This window comes from Dendrobates tinctorius, unplaced genomic scaffold (genome assembly GCF_039654945.1).
Source record: "Dendrobates tinctorius isolate UK_male_01 unplaced genomic scaffold, ASM3965494v1 ptg000332l, whole genome shotgun sequence".
Classification (NCBI taxonomy): domain Eukaryota; kingdom Metazoa; phylum Chordata; class Amphibia; order Anura; family Dendrobatidae; genus Dendrobates; species Dendrobates tinctorius.
This window is the reverse complement of record NW_027361998.1, coordinates 17,868,558-17,894,579: the sequence shown is the minus strand read 5'-3', so window position 1 is coordinate 17,894,579 and position 26,022 is coordinate 17,868,558. Positions and strand designations below refer to the sequence as shown.

The 26,022-nt window shown below is 43.0% G+C and overlaps 17 non-coding genes across 17 annotated transcripts; all 17 read left to right on the top strand.

The window, feature by feature from the left end:
* Nucleotides 1–36: 36 nt before the first annotated feature.
* Nucleotides 37–109, top strand: TRNAV-UAC (transfer RNA valine (anticodon UAC)). The gene has a single exon. It is a non-coding gene; the product is annotated as a tRNA-Val (tRNA).
* A 768-nt stretch (nt 110–877) lies between these two features.
* On the top strand, nt 878–950 carry TRNAV-AAC (transfer RNA valine (anticodon AAC)). The gene has a single exon. It is a non-coding gene; the product is annotated as a tRNA-Val (tRNA).
* Nucleotides 951–1,206: 256 nt separating this feature from the next.
* On the top strand, nt 1,207–1,279 carry TRNAV-UAC (transfer RNA valine (anticodon UAC)). The gene has a single exon. It is a non-coding gene; the product is annotated as a tRNA-Val (tRNA).
* Nucleotides 1,280–1,375: 96 nt separating this feature from the next.
* On the top strand, nt 1,376–1,448 carry TRNAV-UAC (transfer RNA valine (anticodon UAC)). The gene has a single exon. It is a non-coding gene; the product is annotated as a tRNA-Val (tRNA).
* A 6,929-nt stretch (nt 1,449–8,377) lies between these two features.
* On the top strand, nt 8,378–8,451 carry TRNAV-AAC (transfer RNA valine (anticodon AAC)). Its single transcript has one exon. It is a non-coding gene; the product is annotated as a tRNA-Val (tRNA).
* Nucleotides 8,452–8,537: 86 nt separating this feature from the next.
* TRNAV-CAC (transfer RNA valine (anticodon CAC)) lies at nt 8,538–8,610 on the top strand. The gene has a single exon. It is a non-coding gene; the product is annotated as a tRNA-Val (tRNA).
* A 97-nt stretch (nt 8,611–8,707) lies between these two features.
* TRNAV-UAC (transfer RNA valine (anticodon UAC)) lies at nt 8,708–8,780 on the top strand. The gene has a single exon. It is a non-coding gene; the product is annotated as a tRNA-Val (tRNA).
* A 1,096-nt stretch (nt 8,781–9,876) lies between these two features.
* TRNAV-UAC (transfer RNA valine (anticodon UAC)) lies at nt 9,877–9,949 on the top strand. The gene has a single exon. It is a non-coding gene; the product is annotated as a tRNA-Val (tRNA).
* Nucleotides 9,950–11,940: 1,991 nt separating this feature from the next.
* On the top strand, nt 11,941–12,013 carry TRNAG-ACC (transfer RNA glycine (anticodon ACC)). Its single transcript has one exon. It is a non-coding gene; the product is annotated as a tRNA-Gly (tRNA).
* Nucleotides 12,014–13,110: 1,097 nt separating this feature from the next.
* On the top strand, nt 13,111–13,183 carry TRNAV-AAC (transfer RNA valine (anticodon AAC)). Its single transcript has one exon. It is a non-coding gene; the product is annotated as a tRNA-Val (tRNA).
* Nucleotides 13,184–20,049: 6,866 nt separating this feature from the next.
* Nucleotides 20,050–20,122, top strand: TRNAV-CAC (transfer RNA valine (anticodon CAC)). The gene has a single exon. It is a non-coding gene; the product is annotated as a tRNA-Val (tRNA).
* Nucleotides 20,123–21,060: 938 nt separating this feature from the next.
* On the top strand, nt 21,061–21,133 carry TRNAV-AAC (transfer RNA valine (anticodon AAC)). Its single transcript has one exon. It is a non-coding gene; the product is annotated as a tRNA-Val (tRNA).
* An 86-nt stretch (nt 21,134–21,219) lies between these two features.
* TRNAV-CAC (transfer RNA valine (anticodon CAC)) lies at nt 21,220–21,292 on the top strand. Its single transcript has one exon. It is a non-coding gene; the product is annotated as a tRNA-Val (tRNA).
* Nucleotides 21,293–21,389: 97 nt separating this feature from the next.
* Nucleotides 21,390–21,462, top strand: TRNAV-UAC (transfer RNA valine (anticodon UAC)). The gene has a single exon. It is a non-coding gene; the product is annotated as a tRNA-Val (tRNA).
* Nucleotides 21,463–22,229: 767 nt separating this feature from the next.
* TRNAV-AAC (transfer RNA valine (anticodon AAC)) lies at nt 22,230–22,302 on the top strand. Its single transcript has one exon. It is a non-coding gene; the product is annotated as a tRNA-Val (tRNA).
* A 415-nt stretch (nt 22,303–22,717) lies between these two features.
* TRNAV-CAC (transfer RNA valine (anticodon CAC)) lies at nt 22,718–22,790 on the top strand. Its single transcript has one exon. It is a non-coding gene; the product is annotated as a tRNA-Val (tRNA).
* Nucleotides 22,791–22,886: 96 nt separating this feature from the next.
* On the top strand, nt 22,887–22,959 carry TRNAV-UAC (transfer RNA valine (anticodon UAC)). Its single transcript has one exon. It is a non-coding gene; the product is annotated as a tRNA-Val (tRNA).
* Nucleotides 22,960–26,022: the final 3,063 nt, after the last annotated feature.

The window sequence follows — 26,022 nt, the reverse complement described above, 5'->3', positions numbered from 1 at the left end:
ATGACCACAGCATTTTTTGTTTGTTTGAATCGGTTGGTTTCTGTAGTGTAGCGGTTATCACGTTCGCTTTACACGCGAAAGGTCCTCAGTTCGAAACTGGGCAGAAACACAGCATTCCTCTTGCAAACTAGTGCTTTTGACAATGAGTGCTTGATCTTTAATGCTTGCCATGACCACAGTAAACGCTCTTGTCTGGTTACTGTAGTGTAGTGATTGTCCTGTTTGCCATCCTCCTGAAAGTTCCCTGTTTTGATCCCGGGCAGAAACATGTGGCTTTTCTTTATTTTGATCACAAACGTATATTGTTGGCTTAATTAGCCTTAGTTAGCATATTCTATTGCTGGTTTAATGAGCATTACTTTTACCAATGTGATTACTTCTACCCGTTTTTGCTTTTGGCAAGCATGTGTGTTTTTGACAGTGTCTAAGTGTTCCTAATTCAAGTAACACCTGATAGGATCAAGGTGCAAAAGCAGGCATCTAGGTACTTTTTCTTTTTGGCTTTTGGACAAAGGCATGAGAATGTTTTGTAGAGCATGGTTTTGTTTCCCTGTTTGTTCTTTTTTTCCAATAGCCTGACAAATGAAAGGTTCCTGTGTTGCAAAATGCACTTTGTCCTGTCTTCTGACATAGAGGAAGACCTCTTGACTTTGGCTGGCTGTTTTTTTCTTTTTCAAGTTCATTTCAGCATGTTTAAACATCTTTAGCTTTGCATGGAGTTTCTGAAGTGTAGTGGTTGTCACGTTCACCTCACACGCGAACGGTCCCCAGGTCGAAACTGGATAGAAGCATGACATTAGGCGTTGATATTAAAGCTTTTGACGTTGAGTCTTTGTTCTCGATGGCTCGTCATGACCACAGTAACCTTCCGCAGCCGGTTTCTGTAGTGTAGTGGTTATCACGTTCGCCTAACACGTGAAAGGTCCCCAGTTCGAAACTGGGCAGAAACACGCTGTTACCCTTTGGTATCCAAGCTTTTGACTTTCAGTTCTTGATCTCGATTGCTTGTTGTCACCACAGTAAGTGCTTGCATCCGGTTTCTGTAGTGTAGCGGTTATCACGTTCGCCTCACACGAGAAAGGTCCCCAGTTCGAAACTGTGCAGAAACACAGCTTTTTCTCTTGGAAAATGATCTTTTTGACTTTCAGTGCTTGTTCTTTATTGCTTGCCATGACCACAGCATTTTTTGTTTGTATGAATCGCTTTGTTTCTGTAGTGTAGAGGTTATCACGTTCACTTTACACGCGAAAGGTCCTCAGTTCGAAACTGGGCAGAAACACAGCGTTCTTCTTGCAAACTAGCGCTTTTGACAATGAGTGCTTGATCTTTAATGCTTGCCATGACCACACCATTTTTTGTTTTTTTGAATCGGTTGGTTTCTGTAGTGTAGCGGTTATCACGTTCGCTTTACATGCGAAAGGTCCTCAGTTCGAAACTGGGCAGAAACACAGCGTTCCTCTTGCAAACTAGCGCTTTTGACAATGAGTGCTTGATATTTAATGCTTGCCATGACCACAGTAAACTCTCTTGTCTTGTTACTGTAGTGTAGTGATTGTCCTACAGGGGAAGAGTCTTGAGGAGATCATTTGCATATTCCCAGTGCCTTCTGGGATAAGTGAAGAGTCTCCGCGAGCTCAACGATCACTGGGTTTTGGCCGTTGCAGCTGAAAAGAGGAAATCGGAAAACCAGGGGAAGAGTCTTGAGGAGATCATTTGCATATTCCCAGTGCCTTCTGGGATAAGTGAAGAGTCTCCGCGAGCTCAACGATCACTGGGTTTTGTCCGTTGCAGCTGAAAAGAGGAAATCGGAAAACCAGGGGAAGAGTCTTGAGGAGATCATTTGCATATTCCCAGTGCCTTCTGGGATAAGTGAAGAGTCTCCGCGAGCTCAACGATCACTGGGTTTTGGCCGTTGCAGCTGAAAAGAGGAAATCGGAAAACCAGGGGAAGAGTCTTGAGGAGATCATATGCATATTCCCAGTGCCTTCTGGGATAAGTGAAGAGTCTCCGCGAGCTCAACGATCACTGGGTTTTGGCCGTTGCAGCTGAAAAGAGGAAATCGGAAAAAACGAATTTTGGCTCATCTTTCATCGTTTTTAAGAAATCTCAAGATGGAAGAGGCCAGGAGCCATTTGGTGAGCTGCATTTCTTGCTACATGTTCACAGACTTACCAGTGGAAAAGCCAAACTTCACATGCCACAAATGCAAGCTTGTGTCCCTGTTGGAGGAAAAGTTGCAAAATCTCGAAGAGAGTTTGGCTACGTTGAAGATCATTAAGGAAGGTGAAGAGTTCTTGGACAGAGCAGAATTATCTCTTCATGTTACAGAAAGAGAAGAAATTCGAAGTGCACCTGAAGAAACAGAGGAATGGAGACATGTGACCCAGAGAAGCAGGAGGATCAGGAGGCAGTCAGCACCCATACTGCTCAGAAACCAGTACCAGGCTCTCACGCAGGAAAATGATGAAGAAATACATCAGGATAAGACTTTGCCAACAAACAGCAACCTTGTACGCCTTCAGAGTCCTCCTGGATGGAGAAAGAAAAATGTTGTGAAGAAGAAACGGAGAGTGGTGGTCATGGGGGATTCCCTGTTGAGAGGAACAGAGGCCGCTATCTGCAGACCGGATATAACTTCAAGAGAAATGTGCTGTCTTCCAGGTGCAAAAATTAAAGATGTGTCTGACAGGATATCAGGACTCTTCAGACCTACAGATGACTACCCATTCCTGCTACTACATGTGGGGACAAATGACACCGCAAGAAATGACCTGGAAACCATCTGCAGAGACTTTGAAGACTTAGGCAAGAAAGTGAAAGAACTGGGAGCGCAGGTGTTCTTCTCTTCCATCCTCCTAGTGGATGGCCATGGAACAAGGAGGTGGAATAAGATTCTGCAGGTGAACAACTGGCTACGTCGATGGTGCCGTCAGCAACGATTTGGATTTCTGGATCACGGAGTGAACTACTTATACGATGGACTACTTGCTAGAGATGGGGTGCACCTTACGAAGACTGGAAAGCATGTATTTGGAAGTCGCCTTGCTACACTTGTAAGGAGAGCTTTAAACTAGAATAACATGGGAAGGGAAGCAAAAGACCAGAAAAAGCCATACACCTGACAAATGCTATTGAGAACTCTGCTAATAGAAGTGGAAAGGAAGAACAAAGACGAAAGAATCTAATTAATAAAAATATTGGAGAAAGAGAAACCAATCACAAACTAAAATGTTTCTATACTAATGCACAAAGCATGGGCAACAAACAAGGAGAATTGGAACTACTAACACAGGAAAAGAAATATGATGTCATTGGAATCACTGAAACTTGGTGGGACGATACACATGATTGGAATACAAGACTAGAAGGATACAACTTATTTGCAAGAAACAGACTTGATAAACGAGGAGGGGGTGTTGCATTGTATGTTAGAAACACATATATCTGCACAGAGATTGAAGCTTCAGAGACTGGGAGTTCTGTGGAAACTGTTTGGGTAAGAATACAAGGACAGAACAATGGAAAGGACACCATTGTAGGCATTTACTACAGGCCGCCTGTGCAAGCTGAAGATATGGATGAACTCTTTATGCATCAAATGGCCAAGTTCTCCAAAAAATATGACATAGTTGTCATGGGAGATTTCAACTATCCAAACATTTGTTGGGAATCTCTCTCAGGCAAAACTAACAGGTCAAGGAAATTCCTATCCTCTCTTGCTGACAACTTTATCTTCCAAAAGGTAGGGGAGAAAACAAGGGGAACTGCTACCTTGGATCTAATCCTTATAAACAGGGAGGAAATGGTTAAGGAGGTAAAAGTGGCTGGAACCCTAGGAGGTAGCGACCATGCTATTTTAGAATTTTGGATAACTAGAGGCGGAAGACCTGTGAAGACTCAGACGTCAAGGTTAGATTTCAGAAAGGCAGATTTTAAGGGATTCAGAAAGAGAATTGGAGGGATCCAATGGCTGGATATCCTTAAAGACAAAAATGTCCAGGAAGGATGGGAAATCTTGAAAAATGAAATTCTCAAAGCACAGTTGTTAACAATTCCGAAAAGAGGGAAGAATAGGAAGCATTTAAGGAAACCAGGATGGGTGAACACAGAACTTAAGCACATGCTAAAAAGGAAGAAAAAAATGTTTATAAAATGGAAAGAGGGAGGCATATCTAAAGAAGAATATAATGCTGTCTGCAGAATCTGCAGGGCACAAATCAGATTAGCTAAAGCTGAAAATGAATTGAGGCTTGCAAGAGATGTCAAAAGCAATAATAAAGGATTTTGGGGATATGTCAAAAGTAAAAGAAAAGTCAAAGATGCTATAGGATTTTTACAGGATGAAAATGATGAAATGGTAAGACAGGATGTTGAGAAGGCTGAACTTTTAAATTCCTATTTTGCATTTGTTTTCTCTCAGAAAGGAAATGTAACACCAACTGTTATTCACTGTCCTATTAAGGGAATAGAAGAATCCAGGATATCTATAAACAGAAAGATAGTGAGGAAACACTTAGCTAACCTAAATGAATTCAAGTCTCCAGGTCCAGATGAATTACACCCCAGAGTACTGAAGGAGATAGCAGAAGAAATTTCTGAACCACTCTCCATAATCTTTGAAAATTCTTGGAGAACAGGAGAAGTGCCAGAAGACTGGAGAAGAGCAAATGTTGTTCCTATCTTCAAAAAGGGGAAGAAGGTGGACCCAGGCAACTATAGGCCGGTGAGTCTGACTTCTATACCAGGAAAGATCTTTGAACAAATTATTAAACAACATGTAAGTCAATACCTGGATAAGAATGAAGTGATCAAACAGAGTCAGCATGGGTTTGTAACGAAGAACAAAGACAAAAGAATCTAATTACTAAAAACATTGGAGAAAGAGAAACCAATCACAAACTAAAATGTTTCTATACTAATGCACAAAGCATGGGCAACAAACAAGGAGAATTGGAACTACTAACACAGGAAAAGAAATATGATGTCATTGGAATCACTGAAACTTGGTGGGACGATACACATGATTGGAATACAAGACTAGAAGGATACAACTTATTTGCAAGAAACAGACTTGATAAACGAGGAGGGGGTGTTGCATTGTATGTTAGAAACGCATATATCTGCACAGAGATTGAAGCTTCAGAGACTGGGAGTTCTGTGGAAACTGTTTGGGTAAGAATACAAGGACAGAACAATGGAAAGGACACCATTGTAGGCATTTACTACAGGCCGCCTGTGCAAGCTGAAGATATGGATGAACTCTTTATGCATCAAATGGCCAAGTTCTCCAAAAAATATGACATAGTTGTCATGGGAGATTTCAACTATCCAGACATTTGTTGGGAATCTCTCTCAGGCAAAACTAACAGGTCAAGGAAATTCTTATCCTCTCTTGCTGACAACTTTATCTTCCAAAAGGTAGGGGAGAAAACAAGGGGAACTGCTACCTTGGATCTAATCCTTATAAACAGGGAGGAAATGGTTGAGGAGGTAAAAGTGGCTGGAACCCTAGGAGGTAGCGACCATGCTATTTTAGAATTTTGGATAACTAGAGGCGGAAGACCTGTGAAGACTCAGACGTCAAGGTTAGATTTCAGAAAGGCAGATTTTAAGGGATTCAGAAAGATAATTGGAGGGATCCAATGGCTGGATATCCTTAAAGACAAAAATGTCCAGGAAGGATGGGAAATCTTGAAAAATGAAATTCTCAAAGCACAGTTGTTAACAATTCCGAAAAGAGGGAAGAATAGGAAGCATTTAAGGAAACCAGGATGGGTGAACACAGAACTTAAGCACATGCTAAAAAGGAAGAAAAAAATGTTTATAAAATGGAAAGAGGGAGGCATATCTAAAGAAGAATATAATGCTGTCTGCAGAATCTGCAGGGCACAAATCAGATTAGCTAAAGCTGAAAATGAATTGAGGCTTGCAAGAGATGTCAAAAGCAATAATAAAGGATTTTGGGGATATGTCAAAAGTAAAAGAAAAGTCAAAGATGCTATAGGATTTTTACAGGATGAAAATGATGAAATGGTAAGACAGGATGTTGAGAAGGCTGAACTTTTAAATTCCTATTTTGCATCTGTTTTCTCTCAGAAAGGAAATGTAACACCAACTGTTATTCACTGTCCTATTAAGGGAATAGAAGAATCAAGGATATCTATAAACAGAAAGATAGTGAGGAAACACTTAGCTAACCTAAATGAATTCAAGTCTCCAGGTCCAGATGAATTACACCCCAGAGTACTGAAGGAGATAGCAGAAGAAATTTCTGAACCACTCTCCATAATCTTTGAAAATTCTTGGAGAACAGGAGAAGTGCCAGAAGACTGGAGAAGAGCAAATGTTGTTCCTATCTTCAAAAAGGGGAAGAAGGTGGACCCAGGCAACTATAGGCCGGTGAGTCTGACTTCTATACCAGGAAAGATCTTTGAACAAATTATTAAACAACATGTAAGTCAATACCTGGATAAGAATGAAGTGATCAAACAGAGTCAGCATGGGTTTGTAACTAATAAGTCATGTCAGACTAACTTAATTTCCTTCTATGACGGTATCACTGATTGGGTGGATCAAGGAAATGCTGTAGATATAGTATATCTTGACTTCAGCAAAGCATTTGACAAAGTCTCTCATACAATCCTTATTGAAAAAATGACTAAGTATGGAATGGACAAGGCAACTGTTAGGTGGATTCATAGCTGGCTTAGTGATCGGACCCAAAGAGTGGTCGTAAATGGCTGCACATCCAGTTGGAAGAATGTCTCAAGTGGGGTACCACAGGGCTCTGTCCTGGGCCCTGTATTGTTCAACATCTTTATCAACGATTTAGATGAAGGAATTGAGGGTAAACTGATTAAATTTGCTGATGACACAAAGCTAGGAGGGATAGCTAATACTAGAGAAGAGAGAGAGAGGATTCAAAAAGATTTAAATAAACTGGAGAAGTGGGCAGTAACTAACAGAATGGTTTTTAACAGGGAGAAATGCAAAGTACTACATCTGGGCAATAAAAATGAAAAAAGCATATATAGAATGGGAGGAATAGGGCTAAGTGACAGCACATGTGAAAAAGACTTGGGTATACTAATAGATCACAGACTGAATATGAGTCAACAGTGTGATGCAGCAGCAAAAAAGGCAAATGCAGTTCTAGGATGTATTAACAGAAGCATACAGTCTAGATCACGTGAAGTCATTATTTCCCTCTACTCCTCTTTGGTCAGACCTCATCTGGAATATTGTGTCCAGTTTTGGGCACCGCATTTTAAAAAAGACATCAACAAACTGGAGCAAGTTCAGAAAAGAGCGACCAGAATGGTGACCGGTCTGCAAACCCTGTCTTATGAGGAAAGGTTGCAGGATTTGGGAATGTTTAGTTTGCAAAAGAGAAGACTGAGAGGAGACTTAATTGCTGTCTACAAATATCTAAAGGGCTGTCACATTGTAGAAGGATCAACTTTATTCTCATTTGCACAAGGAAAGACTAGAAGCAATGGGATGAAACTGAATGGGAGGAGACACAGATTAGATATTAGAAAAAACTTTTTGACAGTTAGAGTGATCAATGAGTGGAACAGGCTGCCACGAGAAGTCTTCAAACAGAGGCTGGACAGACATCTGACTGGGATGATTTAGCGAATCCTGCTTTGAGCAGGGGGTTGGACCAGATGGCCCAGGAGGTCCCTTCCAACTCTAAGATTCTATGATTCTATGATTCCTGTTTGTCATCCTCCTGAAAGTTCCCTGTTTTGATCCCGGGCAGAAACATGTGGCTTTTCTTTATTTTGATCACAAACGTATATTGTTGGCTTAATTAGCCTTAGATAGCATATTCTATTGCTGGTTTAATGAGCATTACTTTTACCAATGTGATTATTTCTACCCGTTTTTGATTTTGGCAAGCATGTGTGTTTTTGACAGTGTCTAAGTGTTCCTAATTCAAGTAACACCTGATAGGATCAAGGTGCGAAAGCAGGCATCTAGGTGCTTTTTCTTTTTGGCTTTTGGACAAAGGCATGAGAATGTTTTGTGGAGCATGGTTTTGTTTCCCTGTTTGTTCTTTTTCTCCAATAGCCTGACAAATGAAAGGTTCCTGTGTTGCAAAATGCACTTTGTCCTGTCTTCAGACATAGAGGAAGACCTCTTGACTTTGGCTGGATGTTTTTTTCTTTTTCAAGTTCATTTCAGCATGTTTAAACATCTTTAGCTTGCATGGAGTTTCTGAAGTGTAGTGGTTGTCACGTTCACCTCACGCGCGAATGGTCCCCAGTTTGAAACTGGATAGAAGCATGACATTAGGCGTTGATATTAAAGCTTTTGACGTTGAGTCTTTGTTCTCGATGGCTCGTCATGACCACAGTAACCTTCTGCAGCCGGTTTCTGTAGTGTAGTGGTTATCACGTTCGCCTAACATGCGAAAGGTCCCCAGTTCGAAACTGGGCAGAACCACGCTGTTACCCTTTGGTGTCCAAGCTTTTGACTTTCAGTTCTTGATCTCGATTGCTTGTTGTCACCACAGTAAGCGCTTGCATCCGGTTTCTGTAGTGTAGCGGTTATCACGTTCGCCTCACACGCGAAAGGTCCCCAGTTCGAAACTGGGCAGAAACACAGCTTTTTCTCTAGGAAAACGATCTTTTTGACTTTCAGTGCTTGTTCTTTATTGCTTGCCATGACCACAGCATTTTTTGTATGTTTGAATCGGTTGGTTTCTGTAGTGTAGTGGTTATCACGTTCGCTTTACACGTGAAAGGTCCTCAGTTCGAAACTGGGCAGAAACACAGCGTTCCTCTTGCAAACTAGCGCTTTTGACAATGAGTGCTTGATCTTTAATGCTTGCCATGACCACAGTAAACGCTCTTGTCTGGTTACTGTAGTGTAGTGATTGTCCTGTTTGCCATCCTCCTGAAAGTTCCCTGTTTTGATCCCGGGCAGAAACATGTGGCTTTTCTTTATTTTGATCACAAATGTATATTGTTGGCTTAATTAGCATTAGTTATCATATTCTATTGCTGGTTTAATGAGCATTACTTTTACCAATGTGATTATTTCTACCCGTTTTTGCTTTTGGCAAGCATGTGTGTTTTTGACAGTGTCTAAGTGTTCCTAATTCAAGTAACACCTGATAGGATCAAGGTGCGAAAGCAGGCATCTAGGTGCTTTTTCTTTTTGGCTTTTGGACAAAGGCATGAGAATGTTTTGTGGAGCATGGTTTTGTTTCCCTGTTTGTTCTTTTTTCCAATAGCCTGACAAATGAAAGGTTCCTGTGTTGCAAAATGCACTTTGTCCTGTCTTCAGACATAGAGGAAGACCTCTTGACTTTGGCAGGATGTTTTTTTCTTTCTCAAGTTCATTTCAGCATGTTTAAACATCTTTAGCTTTGCATGGAGTTTCAGAAGTGTAGTGGTTGTCACGTTCACCTCACACGCGAACGGTCCCCAGTTCGAAACTGGATAGAAGCATGACATTAGGCGTTGATATTAAAGCTTTTGACGTTGAGTTTTTGTTCTCGATGGCTCATCATGACCACAGTAACCTTCTGCAGCCGATTTCTGTAGTGTAGTGGTTAACACGTTCGCCTAACACGCGAAAAGTCCCCAGTTCGAAACTGGGCAGAAACACGCTATTACCCTTTAGTATCCAAGCTTTTGACTTTCAGTTCTTGATCTCGATTGCTTGTTGTCACCACAGTAAGCGCTTGCTTCCGGTTTCTGTAGTGTAGCTGTTATCACGTTTGCCTCACACGTGACATGTCCCCAGTTCGAAACTGGGCAGAAACACAGCTTTTTCTCTTGGAAAACGATCTTTTTGACTTTCAGTGCTTGTTCTTTATTGCTTGCCATGACCACAGCATTTTTTGTTTGTTTGAATCGGTTGGTTTCTGTAGTGTAGCGGTTATCACGTTCGCTTTACACGTGAAAGGTCCTCAGTTTGAAACTGGGCAGAAACACAGCGTTCCTCTTGCAAACTAGTGTTTTTGACAATGAGTGCTTGATCTTTAATGCTTGCCATGACCACAGTAAACGCTCTTGTCTGGTTACTGTAGTGTAGTGATTGTCCTGTTTGCCATCCTCCGGAAAGTTCCCTGTTTTGATCCCGGGCAGAAACATGTGGCTTTTCTTTATTTTGATCACAAACGTACACTCACTGGCCACTTTATTAGGTACACCTGTCCAACTGTGTGTTAAGACTTAATTTCTAATCAGCCAATCACATGGCGGCAACTCAGTGCATTTAGGCATGTAGACATGGTCAAGACAATCTCCTGCAGTTCAAACCGAGCATCAGTATGGGGAAGAAAGGTGATTTGAGTGCCTTTGAACGTGGCATGATTGTTGGTGCCAGAAGGGCTGGTCTGAGTATTTCAGAAACTGCTGATCTACTGGGATTTTCACGCACAACCATCTCTAGGGTTTACAGAGAATGGTCCGAAAAAGAAAAAAAATCCAGTGAGCGGCAGTTCTGTGGCCGGAAATGCCTTGTTGATGCCAGAGGTCAGAGGAGAATGGGCAGACTGGTTCGAGCTGATAGAAAGGCAACAGTGACTCAAATTGCCACCCGTTACAACCAAGGTAGGCAGAAGAGCATCTCTGAACGCACAGTGCGTCGAACTTTGAGGCAGATGGGCTACAGCAGCAGAAGACCACACCGGGTACCACTCCTCTCAGCTAAGAACAGGAAACTGAGGCTACAATTTGCACAAGCTCATCGAAATTGGACAGTAGAAGATTGGAAAAACGTTGCCTGGTCTGATGAGTCTCGATTTCTGCTGCGACATTCGGATGGTAGGGTCAGAATTTGGCGTAAACAACATGAAAGCATGGATCCATCCTGCCTTGTATCAACGGTTCAGGCTGGTGGTGGTGGTGTCATGGTGTGGGGAATTTTTTCTTGGCACTCTTTGGGACCCTTGGTACCAATTGAGCATCGTTGCAACGCCACAGCCTACCTGAGTATTGTTGCTGACCATGTCCATCCCTTTATGACCACAATGTACCCAACATCTGATGGCTACTTTCAGCAGGATAATGCGCCATGTCATAAAGCTCGAATCATCTCAGATTGGTTTCTTGAACATGACAATGAGTTCACTGTACTCAAATGGCCTCCTCAGTCACCAGATCTCAATCCAATAGAGCATCTTTGGGATGTGGAGGAACGGGAGATTCGCATCAGGGATGTGCAGCCGACAAATCTGCGCCAACTGTGTGATGCCATCATGTCAATATGGTCCAAAATCTCTGAGGAATGCTTCCAGCACCTTGTTGAATCTCTGCCACGAAGAATTGAGGCAGTTCTGAAGGCAAAAGGGGGTCCAACCCGTTACTAGCATGGTGTACCTAATAAAGTGGCCAGTGAGTGTATATTGTTGGCTTAATTAGCCTTAGTTAGCATATTCTATTGCTGGTTTAATGAGCATTACTTTTACCAATGTGATTATTTCTACCCGTTTTTGCTTTTGGCAAGCATGTGTGTTTTTGACAGTGTCTAAGTGTTCCTAATTCAAGTAACACCTGATAGGATCAAGGTGCGAAAGCAGGCATCTAGGTGCTTTTTCTTTTTGGCTTTTGGACAAAGGCATGAGAATGTTTTGTGGAGCATGGTTTTGTTTCCCTGTTTGTTCTTTTTCTCCAATAGCTTGACAAATGAAAGGTTCCTGTGTTGCAAAATGCACTTTGTCCTGTCTTCAGACATAGAGGAAGACCTCTTGACTTTGGCTGGCTGTTTTTTTTTTTTTCAAGTTCATTTCAGCATGTTTAAACATCTTTAGCTTTGCATGGAGTTTCTGAAGTGTAGTGGATGTCACGTTCACCTCACACGTCAACGGTCCCCAGTTGGAAACTGGATAGAAGCATGACATTAGGCGTTGATATTAAAGCTTTTGACATTGAGTCTTTGTTCTCGATGGCTCGTCATGACCACAGTAACCTTCTGCAGCAGGTTTCTGTAGTGTAGTGGTTATCACGTTCGCCTACCATGAGAAAGGTCCCCAGTTCGAAACTGGGCATAAACACGCTCTTACCCTTTGGTATCCAAGCTTTTGACTTTCGGTTCTTGATCTCGATTGCTTGTTGTCACCACAGTAAGCACTTGCATCCGGTTTCTGTAGTGTAGCGGGTATCACGTTCGCCTCACATGCGAAAGGTCCCCATTTCGAAACTGGGCAGAAACACAGCTTTTTCTCTTGGAAAATGATCATTTTGACTTTCAGTGCTTGTTCTTTATTGCTTGCCATGACCACAGCATTTTTTGATTTTTTGAATCGGTTGGTTTCTGTAGTGTAGCGGTTATCATGTTCGCTTTACACGTGAAAGGTCCTCAGTTTGAAACTGGGCAGAAACACAGCATTCCTCTTGCAAACTAGTGCTTTTGACAATGAGTGCTTGATCTTTAATGCTTGCCATGACCACAGTAAACGCTCTTGTCTGGTTACTGTAGTGTAGTGATTGTCCTGTTTGCCATCCTCCTGAAAGTTCCCTGTTTTGATCCCGGGCAGAAACATGTGGCTTTTCTTTATTTTGATCACAAACGTATATTGTTGGCTTAATTAGCCTTAGTTAGCATATTCTATTGCTGGTTTAATGAGCATTACTTTTACCAATGTGATTATTTCTACCCGTTTTTGCTTTTGGCAAGCATGTGTGTTTTTGACAGTGTCTAAGTGTTCCTAATTCAAGTAACACCTGATAGGATCAAGGTGCGAAAGCAGGCATCTAGGTGTTTTTTCTTTTTGGCTTTTGGACAAAGGCATGAGAATGTTTTGTGGAGCATGGTTTTGTTTCACTGTTTGTTCTTTTTCTCCAATAGCCTGACAAATGAAAGGTTCCTGTGTTGCAAACTGCACTTTGTCCTGTCTTCAGACATAGAGGAAGACCTCTTGACTTTGGCTGGCTGTTTTTTTCTTTTTCAAGTTCATTTCAGCATGTTTAAACATCTTTAGCTTTGCATGGAGTTTCTGAAGTATAATGGTTGTCACGTTCACCTCACACGCGAACGGTCCCCTGTTCGAAACTGCATAGAAGCGTGACATTAGGTGTTGATATTAAAGCTTTTGACGTTGAGTCTTTGTTCTCGATGGCTCGTCATGACCACAGTAACCTTCCGCAGCAGGTTTCTGTAGTGTAGTGGTTATCACGTTCGCCTAACACGCGAAAGGTCCCCAGTTTGAAACTGGGCAGAAACACGCTGTTAGGCTAGTCTCACACTTGCTTCTTTTTGCAGCGCGTTTTTCCCGCAAAAAAACGCATTAAAAAAACGCATACAAATGCATACAAACGCTGCGTTTTTTTCAAGCATTTTTATGCGCATGCAGGAAAAAAACGCAGCGTTTTTGTGCGTTTGTATGCGTTTTTTGTGCGTTTGCGTTTTTTTACAGATTTTGGAAAAACCCCACAAAAAAGAAAAAACAACCAATCAACAACACACAAGACCAATGGGACTGCATTGTGGGTGTGGTATGTTAATATATAGACCCTGTCTACAGTATTCTTCACATTTGCTTGATTCTTCTCGTGACCATGGATCTGCGCTGGAAGAGTTTTCACTTCAACTTGGATTTGGACATCGCGATGGCTCAGGCGTATGCAGTTGCTTGCCATGAACAAAGGAAGAGAGAGAGGCAGCGAAGACGGCGGCGTATGTGGATACATCCGATTGTTGAACTCCGGGAGAGCCGTGGGGCATACCACACCCTCTACAGCGAGCTCCAGTCAAACCCGGAGAAATTTACAGATTATATCCGGATGTCCCACGAAAGTTTCATGGATTTGCTTGCTCGTGTCCAACAATCCATCCGGAGACAGGACACACAGCTCCGTCGTGCGATTCCTCCTGAGGAACGGCTACTGGTGACATTACGGTATGTTTTAAAAACCAAGGGGTGCGGTCTGATGTTTTTTTTTTTAATTTAGTATTCAAAACCTTGGGTAATTAGTTTTCGTGAATGTACTAATATTTTGTTTTATAGTTTTTTAAAATAATATACAATATTAATTTTACTTCTTTGTCTGTTCACAGATTCCTGGCGACTGGAGAAACCCTATCTTTACTACACTTCCAGTACCGTATTGGAATTTCTACCTTGTCTGGAATTGTTGCTGACACCTGCCGGGCTCTCTGGAATGTTCTTTGTCCAGAATTTATGCCCCTGCCCACCGCTGAAAAGTGGATGGAAATTGCTGACAAATTCTGGACAGTATGCAATTTTCCCAACTGTTTGGGAGCTGTTGATGGTAAACACATACGGATCATCAAACCCCAAAGAACGGGATCTGAGTACTATAATTACAAAAAGTACTTTTCAATAGTACTCATGGCGATTGCGGATGCCGGATGTATGTTTGTAGCAGTGGACATTGGAGCATTTGGCCGTGGTAATGACTCACAGGCTTTTAAAAACTCAGACATGGGCCGGAGGTTGTATGGCAACCAATTTAATTTCCCTATGCCACGGCCTCTTCCTCACACCGAAGCTCCGCCACTGCCCTTTGTAATGGTTGGCGATGAGGCTTTTCAAATGTGCGGAAACTTACTGAAACCCTACTCCAGCCGTGACTTGGACCACACCAAAAAAATATTTAATTACAGGCTGACCAGGGCCAGAAGAACTGTCGAGTGTGCTTTTGGGATTCTTGTCTCCAGATGGCGAATTCTGGGCACGGCCATTAATCTTAAACTTGAAACAGTCGATGAGGTGGTGAAGGCCTGTGTGGTTCTACATAACTTTGTGATGGCTAAAGAGCACCCGACCTTTGAACTGGACGATGATGCTCCTAACCCATTGCCTGAATTCACTCAGCACACTCTCAGGTCATCCGTTGAAGTTGGCCAAAGAGGGACCAATTTGCGGCCTACTTTATTTCTGATGTAGGACGGGTGCACTGGCAAGATGAAATGGTGTAATGTTTTTGTTTGTTTATGGTAATAAAAAACCTTATTTGATACCATTACTGAGTGCACTATATTTTTTAAACTCCAATTAAATAAAAAACTACCCATGTATAACTGAATTTTTTGATGTTCACACACCTGGGCAGGTAAATACACATACGAGTTAAAATGCAGCATTGCTAGTCTGCGTGAAATATATTGGAACGAGCAAAGCTGCAGGCCATGAATCAGGAAACCAAATTTTTTCAAGAGAAAATTGTGCAACTAGTTGAAAAAAAAGTATGTGATTTTCTCAAAACACAACCCTCAAAACCCAACCCCAATGAAAGTCAATGGTGAATACAAGTCAGCATTGAGTGGATGAATGTAATCTGCTCCATTCCAACTTACAAGTTATTACACTAGGCCTTGGAATAACTATACTAGGCCGTGGTATTTCAAATATGAGTATAGTAGGCCTTGGGGCTAGTAGTATAGTCATATGTGAAATACCACGGCCTAGTATAGTCATACCAAGGCCTACTCGATTTTTACCAACTAGGATCTTGTTTCACGAAAAACAAACTGGTGAAACTTGACAAGTTTCAACAGTTTGTTTTTCATGAAACCAGATTCTAGTTGGTAAAACTAGAGTTATTACACTAGGCCTTGGAATGACTACACTAGGCCGTGGTATTTCAAATATGAGTATAGTAGGCCTTGGGGCTAGTAGTATAGTAATATGTGAAATACCACGGCCTAGTATAGTCATACCAAGGCCTACTGTAATAACTTGATTTTTAACAACTAGCATCTTGTTTCACAAAAAACAAACTGGTGAAACTAGAAAGAAACTTATTTTTTAGACAAGTTTCAACAGTTTGTTTTTCATGAAACCAGATTCTAGTTGGTAAAACTAGAGTTATTACACTAGGCCTTGGAATGACTACACTAGGCCGTGGTATTTCAAATATGAGTATAGTAGGCCTTGGGGCTAGTAGTATAGTAATATGTGAAATACCACGGCCTAGTATAGTCATACCAAGGCCTACTGTAATAACTCGATTTTTAACAACTAGCATCTTGTTTCACAAAAAACAAACTGTTGAAACTAGAAAGAAACTTATTTTTTAGACAAGTTTCAACAGTTTGTTTTTCATGAAACCAGATCCAAGTTGGTAAAACTAGAGTTATTACACTAGGCCTTGGTATGACTATACTAGGCCGTGGTATTTCACATATGACTATACTAGGCCTTGGGTTGGTTTTTAACATGTATTTACCCATCAGTGTGTGTGAGCGGCGCAAACAACATTAATGAAACTTTTTAATGGTGAACCACAAATGTAAATTTATTTTTAATCAAAAAAAGTAAACCAAAAAATTATTTTTTACGGCGTTTGGGGGCAGATGGTTTCAATTTGGGGGTGTGCAGGGAATATGCAACACTTGAAGTTGAAGACGGTGTTTGAGGGGAAGGGGCAGCAAAACTTGTGGGGGAAGGTAGTCCAGTTAAGGGAATTAAACTAGGAACACTTGGAGGAGAGGAAATCTGTTCAGGTACATTAGTTGTAATGGCATGTCGCCGTAGGCTTGTGTGCCTGGACCGACTTTGGCCCAATGCCCGCCTTGATAGATTTTGCCTTGAACTAGGGGCAAATATTGAGTGTAGGTCCCCCGTCTGCTGGTGTGGCTGCTGCTGCTGAGGTGGCGGCTGCTGCTGAGGTGGCTGCTGCTGCTGGTGTGGCTGCTGCTGAGGTGGCTGCTGCTGCTGGTGTGGCTGCTGCTGCTGAGGTGGCTGCTGCTGCTGAGGTGGCGGCTGCTGCGGTGGTGGCTGCTGCTGCTGCTGTGGTGGCTGCTGCTGAGGTGGTTGCTGCTGCTGCTGAGGTGGCTGCTGCTGAGGTGGCTGCTGCTGCTGCTCTTCGTTGGCAGTGCTCGTCCTTGCAGGAGGACTGGTGGCGGCAGTGATGGTCCAGGTTTGCAGAGTGGTGGTGGCAGGGCTACTACATGTTGTTGTAGCGGCAGGGCTGTTCCATGTTTGCCTAGTGGTGGCTGAGCTCCACGCATGCATGGGAGTGGCGGTGGTGCTCCAGACAGGAGCAGCGCTTGCCATGGTGGTGTCGGTGAAGTGACCAGCTGCACTCAGACTTGTGGTGGTGTAACGGTGGGTGTCCTGGCTTTGAATAGAGGTGTCCGTGCAGTGGTATGCAGCACAAGTCGGTAGTGAGGTGAAGCGAGTCAATGGTGGCACAGGTGGAAATGACACCACTGACTGCTGACCGTACCGATTATGCTGCATAGCCTGCAAGAAAGCATTGTTGCAGGCCTGCAGCACATTCAGCTGTTGCTCAGGACTAAGGTGTTCCACCATGCCCTTTTCAATCTTACTAAAAAAATGTTGTGCTGGTCTGTTGAGGTCGGCCTCCAGACGGTCAAGGCGCTGTTCTACAGAATTGAAGCGGTGTTCAAAGTGGTTAAAACCACGTTCCATGAGTGCAAAACCGCTTTCAACTCTGTCGGACAGTGACTTGAGGCTGGAATTAAAGACCTCGCTCAAATGCATAAACTCAGGCAAGACATTCCTGTCCAAGGCCCTCTGCCGCTGGCGGGTAGTGCCCGCATAACCAGTGGCAGAGACCTGGGACAGGGGAACACCTGATGGCCCAGCTTCCTGGTCACCAGCTGTGTGTGTGGCTGACCTGCAAGGTGCTTCCTGGCTGTCGGATGGCTGGGACGGGTCAGAGGACATCCGAGGAAGGACCGCTCCAGGGCCAGGTTGCAGGGTGCTGCTCCAGGTGCTGTGGAATAAAGGAAAATCATTACTACAATGCCTTTACAAGAAGCATCAGCTGTGGATTAGAAAAACACAGATTAATAAAAATAAAAACCCAAAATTTATAATACTTACGATCTCGTGGCAAGGACCGGTCTTAGGAACTGCAACGCGTGATAGTGACGGTATCTAGTTCTGGTCCTTGACGCAGCTCCACTGCGAACCTGGCCCTCAGCACGAACATCACTGTTGAAGCGGTCCTTGATCGAACGCCAACGTGTTCGTACTTTGTCCACTGTTGTTAAAAAAAAAACAGTGCCGTCAAGGACAACAGTCACTGCGGCACAATATAGCAATACAATACTCAAAGCAGTCACTGTAGACCCCGATGACACTGTTGGGTTTCCTGCTAGAATACACCTAGCACGAAACCCAACAGTGCCGTCAAGGACAACAGTCACTGCGGCACAATGTAGCAATACAATACTCAAAGCAGTCACTGTAGACCCCGATGACACTGTTGGGTTTCCTGCTAGAATACACCTAGCACGAAACCCAACAGTGCCGTCAAGGACAACAGTCACTGCGGCACAATGTAGCAATACAATACTCAAAGCAGTCACTGTAGACCCCGATGACACTGTTGGGTTTCCTGCTAGAATACACCTAGCACGAAACCCAACAGTGCCGTCAAGGACAACAGTCACTGCGGCACAATGTAGCAATACAATACTCAAAGCAGTCACTGTAGACCCCGATGACACTGTTGGGTTTCCTGCTAGAATACACCTAGCACGAAACCCAACAGTGCCGTCAAGGACAACAGTCACTGCGGCACAATGTAGCAATACAATACTCAAAGCAGTCACTGTAGACTCCGATGACACTGTTGGGTTTCCTGCTAGAATACACCTAGCACGAAACCCAACAGTGCCGTCAAGGACAACAGTCACTGCGGCACAATGTAGCAATACAATACTCAAAGCAGTCACTGTAGACCCCGATGACACTGTTGGGTTTCCTGCTAGAATACACCTAGCACGAAACCCAACTGTGCCGTCAAGGACAACAGTCACTGCGGCACAATGTAGCAATACAATACTCAAAGCAGTCACTGTAGACCCCAATGACACTGTTGGGTTTCCTGCTAGAATACACCTAGCACGAAACCCAACAGTGCCATCAAGGACAACAGTCACTGCGGCACAATACAGAGCAGGGAAATACTCACTAAACGCCTTTTTGGAGGATGCTGTGGCGCTGTCCCAGCCATCCATCAACGCTGCGGCCACCTCATTCCATAGCCGCCGGGTCACCACAATGTCCTTGTGCAGCCGGTCACGGCTGTCCCACAACGGCGAACGATCCTGGACCAGGCTGATGAGCTGCTCATTATCCAGGTAGACGTCTTCATCCCGTTGTGGAACCAAGACAAAGCACATTCATTAGAATAATCAAATTTAAATTGAATAAAAAGTTACAAAAAAAGAAACATAAAAAAGAGTAAAAATAGAAGATAAAAAATAAAGAACATTACAAATCATTTGATACATACATTCCGTATCACCACCGGGACTTGGCTTCGCTGCTCCTGCTCTTTGCCCTCACTAGTCCCGTCCGCAGAAGATGATGATGATGACGATGTCTTAAAAAAGTAGAAAAAAACGTAAGAGATTTGGAGAAGCAGCAGATATACTTACCAGATGCACGAAAATAATCACCTCACGGTCTGCTTGCGCCAATTCCTGCCGCGATGGGGAATACTCGGATTCTGAAGACATACTGCATGTAAAAATAATAAAAATCATTAGTACATACATAATTTAAAAGGACAGGCATATAATGTAATATACTCACATTCTTCGCTGATAGAAGATGGGTTCCTTGTTGACTGTCTGCTCTCCAATCTGTCAGTGTAGTAGTGGCAGAGTTTTGGCAGGCACCTCCTTTATATAGACTTTTTTTTTTTGACTTTAGAAGATTATAACTAGTACAACAAGTGGACACTACCAAAAAAACGCAGCGCTAAAAAAACGCTTACATGCGCATGCCAGTGCGCACGTATGCGCATCCATAGGCTATAATGGCCATTTTTAGCGCAAAACGTGCGCATACGTGCGCATGCGCTTTTTTGCAGGGCCAAAAAATGCAACATGCTGCGTCTGGAAAATACAAACGCACACCCCAAAAAAACGCAGCGCATGAAAATCGCATACGTGCGCTTACCAGCGCGCAGGTATGCGCACCCATGTTAAATATAGGGGAAAAACGCATGCGCAGGTATGCGTTTTTTTCCAGCGCAAAAAAACGCAAATGTGAAACCAGCCTTACCCTTTGGTATCCAAGCTTTTGACTTTCAGTTCTTGATCTCGATTGCTTGTTGTCACCACAGTAAACACTTGCATCCGGTTTCTGTAGTGTAGTGGTTATCACGTTCGTCTCACACGCGAAAGGTCCCCAGTTCGAAACTGGGCAGAAACACAGCTTTTTCTCTTGGAAAACGATCTTTTTGACTTTCAGTGCTTGTTCTTTATTGCTTGCCATGACCACAGCATTTTTTGTTTGTTTGAATCGGTTGGTTTCTGTAGTGTAGCGGTTATCATGTTCGCTTTACACGCGGAAGGTCCGCAGTTCGAAACTGGGCAGAAACACAGCGTTCCTCTTGCAAACTAGCGCTTTTGACAATGAGTGCTTGATCTTTAATGCTTGCCATGACCACAGTAAACGCTCTTGTCTGGTTACTGTAGTGTAGTGATTGTCCTGTTTGCCATCCTCCTGAAAGTTCCCTGTTTTGATCCCGGGCAGAAACATGTGGCTTTTCTTTATTTTGATCACAAACGTATATTGTTGGCTTAATTAGCCTTAGTTAGCATATTCTATTGCTGGTTTAATCAGCATTACTTTTACCAATGTGATTATTTCTACCCGTTTTTGCTTTTGGCAAGCATGTGTGTTTTTGACAGTGTCTAAGTGTTCCTAATTCAAGTAACACCTGATAGGATCAAGGTGCGAAAGCAGGCATCTAGGTGCTTTTTCTTTTTGGCTTTTGGACAAAGGCATGAGAATGTTTTGTGGAGCATGGTTTTGTTTCCCTGTTTGTTCTTTTTCTCCAATAGCCTGACAAATGAAAGGTTCCTGTGTTGCAAAATGCACTTTGTCCTGTCTTCAGACATAGATGAAGACCTCTTGACTTTGGCTGGCTGTTTTTTTCTTTTTCAAGTTCATTTCAGCATGTTTAAACATCTTTATCTTTGCATGGCGTTTCTGTAGTGTAGTGGTTGTCACGTTCACCTCACACGCGAAAGGTCCCCAGTTCGAAACTGGATAGAAGCATGACATTAGGCGTTGATATTAAAGCTTTTGACGTTGAGTCTTTGTTCTCGATGGCTCATCATGACCACAGTAACCTTCCGCAGCCGGTTTCTGTAGTGTAGTGGTTATCACGTTCGCCTAACACGCGAAAGGTCCCCAGTTCGAAACTGGGCAGAAACACGCTGTTACCCTTTGGTATCCAAGCTTTTGACTTTCAGTTCTTGATCTCGATTGCTTGTTGTCAACACAGTAAGTGCTTGCAGCCGGTTTCTGTAGTGTAGCGGTTATCACGTTCGCCTCACACCCGAAAGGTCCCCAGTTCGAAACTGGGCAGAAACACAGCTTTTTCTCTTGGAAAACGATCTTTTTGACTTTCAGTGCTTGTTCTTTATTGCTTGCCATGACCACAGCACTTTTTGTTTGTTTGAATCGGTTGGTTTCTGTAGTGTAGCGGTTATCACGTTCGCTTTACACGCGAAAGGTCCTCAGTTCGAAACTGGGCAAAAACACTGCGTTCCTCTTGCAAACTAGCGCTTTTGACAATGAGTGCTTGATCTTTAATCCTTGCCAGGACCACAGTAAGCGCTCTTGTCTGGTTACTGTAGTGTAGTGATTGTCCTGTTTGCCATCCTCCTGAAAGTTCCCTGTTTTGATCCCGGGCAGAAACCTGTGGCTTTTCTTTATTTTGATCACAAACGTATATTGTTGGCTTAATTAGCCTTAGTTAGCATATTCTATTGCTGGTTTAATGAGCATTACTTTTACCAATGTGATTATTTCTACCCGTTTTTGCTTTTGGCAAGCATGTGTGTTTTTGACAGTGTCTAAGTGTTCCTAATTCAAGTAACACCTGATAGGATCAAGGTGCGAAAGCAGGCATCTAGGTGCTTTTTCTTTTTGGCTTTTGGACAAAGGCATGAGAATGTTTTGTGGAGCATGGTTTTGTTTCCCTGTTTGTTCTTTTTCTCCAATAGCCTTACAAATGAAAGGTTCCTGTGTTGCAAAATGCACTTTGTCCTGTCTTCAGACATAGAGGAAGACCTCTTGACTTTGGCTGGCTGTTTTTTCTTTTTCAAGTTCATTTCAGCATGTTTAAACATCTTTAGATTTGCATGGAGTTTCTGAAGTGTAGTGGTTGTCACGTTCACCTCACACGCGAATGGTCCCCAGTTCGAAACTGGATAGAAGCATGACATTAGGCGTTGCTATTAAAACTTTTGACGTTGAGTCTTTGTTCTCGATGGCTCGTCATGACCACAGTTACTTTCCGCAGCCTGTTTCTGTAGTGTAGTGGTTATCACGTTCGCCTAACATGCGAAAGGTCCCCAGTTCGAAACTGGGCAGAAACACGCAGTTACCCTTTGGTATCCAAGCTTTTGACTTTCAGTTCTTGATCTCGATTGCTTGTTGTCACCACAGTAAGCGCTTGCATCTGGTTTCTGTAGTGTAGCCGTTATCAAGTTCGCCTCACACGCGATAGGTCCCCAGTTCGAAACAGGGCAGAAACACAGCTTTTTATCTTGGAAAACGATCTTTTTGACTTTCAGTGCTTGTTCTTTATTGCTTGCCATGACCACAGCATTTTTTGTTTGTTTGAATCGGTTGGTTTCTGTAGTGTAGAGGTTATCACGTTTGCTTTACACGCGAAAGGTCCTCAGTTTGAAACTGGGCAGAAACACGCTGTTACCCTTTGGTATCCAAGCTTTTGACTTTCAGTTCTTGATCTCGATTGCTTGTTGTCTCCACAGTAAGCACTTGCATCAGGTTTCTGTAGTGTAGCGGTTATCACGTTTGCCTCACACGCGAAAGGTCCCCAGTTCGAAACTGGGCAGAAACATAACTTTTCTCTTGGAAAACGATCTTTTTGACTTTCAGTGCTTGTTCTTTATTGCTTGCCATGACCACAGCATTTTTTGTTTGTTTGAATCGGTTGGTTTCTGTAGTGTAGCGGTTATCACGTTTGCTTTACACGCGAAAGGTCCTCAGTTCGAAACTGGGCAGAAACACTGCGTTCCTCTTGCTAACAAGTGCTTTTGAGAATGAGTGCTTGATCTTTAAACCTTGCCATGACCACAGTAAACGCTCTTGTCTAGTTACTGTAGTGTAGTGATTGTCCTGTTTGCCATCCTACTGAAAGTTCCCTGTTTTGATCCCGGGCAGAAACATGTGGCTTTTCTTTATTTTGATCACAAACGTATATTGTTGGCTTAATTAGCCTTAGTTAGCATATTCTATTGCTGGTTTAATCAGCATTACTTTTACCAATGTGATTATTTCTACCCGTTTTTGCTTTTGGCAAGCATGTGTGTTTTTGACAGTGTCTAAGTGTTCCTAATTCAAGTAACACCTGATAGGATCAAGGTGCGAAAGCAGGCATCTAGGTGCTTTTTCTTTTTGGCTTTTGGACAAAGGCATGAGAATGTTTTGTGGAGCATGGTTTTGTTTCCCTGTTTGTTCTTTTTCTCCAATAGCCTGACAAATAAAAGGTTGCTGTGTTGCAAGATGCACTTTGTCCTGTCTTCAGATTTAGAGGAAGACCTCTTGACTTTGGCTGGCTGTTTTTTTCTTTTTCAAGTTCGTTTCAGCATGTTTAAACATCTTTAGCTTTGCATGGAGTTTCTGAAGTATAGTGGTTGTCACGTTCACCTCACACGCGAACGGTCCCCAGTTCGAAACTGGAAAGAAGCATGACATTAGGCGTCGATATTAAAGCATTTGACGTTGAGTCTTTGTTCTCGATGGCTCGTCATGACCACAGTAACCTTCCGCAGCCGGTTTCTGTAGTGTATAGGTTATCACGTTCGCCTAACACGCGAAAGGTCCCCAGTTCGAAACTGGGCAGAACCACGCTGTTACCCTTTGGTATCCAAGCTTTTGACTTTCAGTTCTTGATCTCGATTGCTTGTTGTCACCACAGTAAGCACTTGCATCCGGTTTCTGTAGTGTAGCGGTTATCACGTAAGACTCACACGCGAAAGGTCCCCATTTCGAAACTGGGCAGAAACACAGCTTTTTCGCTTGGAAAACGATCTTTTTGACTTTCAGTGCTTGTTCTTTATTGCTTGCCATGACCACAGCATTTTTTGTTTGTTTGAATCGGTTGGTTTCTGTAGTGTAGCGGTTATCACGTTGGCTTTACACGTGAAAGGTCCTCAGTTCGAAACTGTGCAGAAACACAGCGTTCCTCTCGCAAACTAGCGCTTTTGACAATGAGTGCTTGATCTTTAATGCTTGCCATGACCACAGTAAACGCTCTTGTCTGGTTACTGTAGTGTAGTGATTGTCCTGTTTGTCATCCTCCTGAAAGTTCCCTGTTTTGATCCCGGGCAGAAACATGTGGCTTTTCTTTATTTTGATCACAAACGTATATTGTTGGCTTAATTAGCCTTAGCATATTCTATTGCTGGTTTAATGAGCATTACTTTTACCAATGTGATTATTTCTACCCGTTTTTACTTTTGGCAAGCATGTGTGTTTTTGACAGTGTCTAAGGCTGGTTTCACATTTGCGTTTTTTAGCGCTGGAAAAAAACGCTAACCTGCGCATGCGTTTTTTCCCCTATATTTAACATGGGTGCGCATACCTGCGCGCTGCCATGCACATGTATGCGATTTTCATGCGCTGCGTTTTTTTGGGGTATGCGTTGGTATTTTCCAGACGCAGCATGTTGCATTTTTTGGCCCTGCAAAAAAGCGCATGCGCACATATGCGCACGTTTTGCGCTAAAAATGGCCATTATAGCCTATGGGTGCGCATATGTGCGCATTGGCATGCTTATGTATGCGTTTTTTTGCACAAGCGTTTTTTTTTTTTAACCATGGAATTTAGGGGTTTGGGTTAGAGTTAGGGTTAGATAAAGGGGTTTAAGGTTAGGGTTAGGGTCAGGGTCAGGGTTAGGGTTGGGGTTAGGGTCAGGGTTAGGGTTAAGTATGGTTTGGTTAAGGGTTAGGGTTAGGGTTAGGGTTAGGGTTAGGGTCAGGGTTAGGGTTAAGTATGGTTTGGTTAAGGGTTAGGGTCAGGGTTAGGGTTAGGGTTAGGGTTAGGGTCAGGGTTATGGTTAAGTATGGTTTGGTTAAGGGTTAGGGTCAGGGTTAGGGTCAGGGTTAGGGTTAGGGTTAGGGTTAGGGTTAGTTAGGGTTAGGGTTAAGGTTAGGGTTAGGGTTAGGGTCAGGGTTAGGGTTAGGGTTAGGGTTAGGGTTAGGGTCAGGGTTAGGGTTAAGTATGGTTTGGTTAAGGGTTAGGGTCAGGGTTAGGGTTAGGGTTAAGGTTAGGGTCAGGGTTATGGTTAAGTATGGTTTGGTTAAGGGTTAGGGTCAGGGTTAGGGTCAGGGTTAGGGTTAGGATTAGGGTCAGGGTTAGGGTTAGGGTTAGTTAGGGTTAGGGTTAGGGTTAGGGTTAGGGTCAGGGTTAGGGTTAAGGTTAGTTAGGGTTTAGGGTTTGGGTTAGGGTTAAGTATGGTTTGGTTAAGGGTTAGGGTCAGGGTTAGGGTTAGGGTTAGGGTTAGTTAGGGTTAGGGTTAGGGTTAGTTAGGGTTAGGGTTAGGGTTAGGGTTAGGGTCAGGGTCAGGGTTAGGGTTAGTAAAGTCTTGGTTTGGGTTAGTGTGTTGGAAAAAAACGCAAACGCGGTAAAAACGCACTAAAAACGCTTACAAACGCATAAAAACGCTGCGTTTTTTTCATGCATGCTCATAAAAATGCTTGAAAAAAACGCAGCAGTTGTATGCTTTTGTATGCGTTTTTTTAATGCGTTTTTTTGCGGGAAAAACGCGCTGCAAAAAAAAGCAAGTGTGAAACTAGCCTAAGTGTTCCTAATTCAAGTAACACCTGATAGGATCAAGGTGCGAAAGCAGGCATCTAGGTGCTTTTTCTTTTTGGCTTTTGGACAAAGGCATGAGAATGTTTTGTGGAGCATGGTTTTGATTCCCTGTTTATTCTTTTTCTCCAATAGCCTGACAAATGAAAGGTTCCTGTGTTGCAAAATGCACTTTGTCCTGTCTTCAGACATAGAGGAAGACCTCTTGACTTTGGCTGGCTGTTTTTTTCTTTTTCAAGTTCATTTCAGCATGTTTA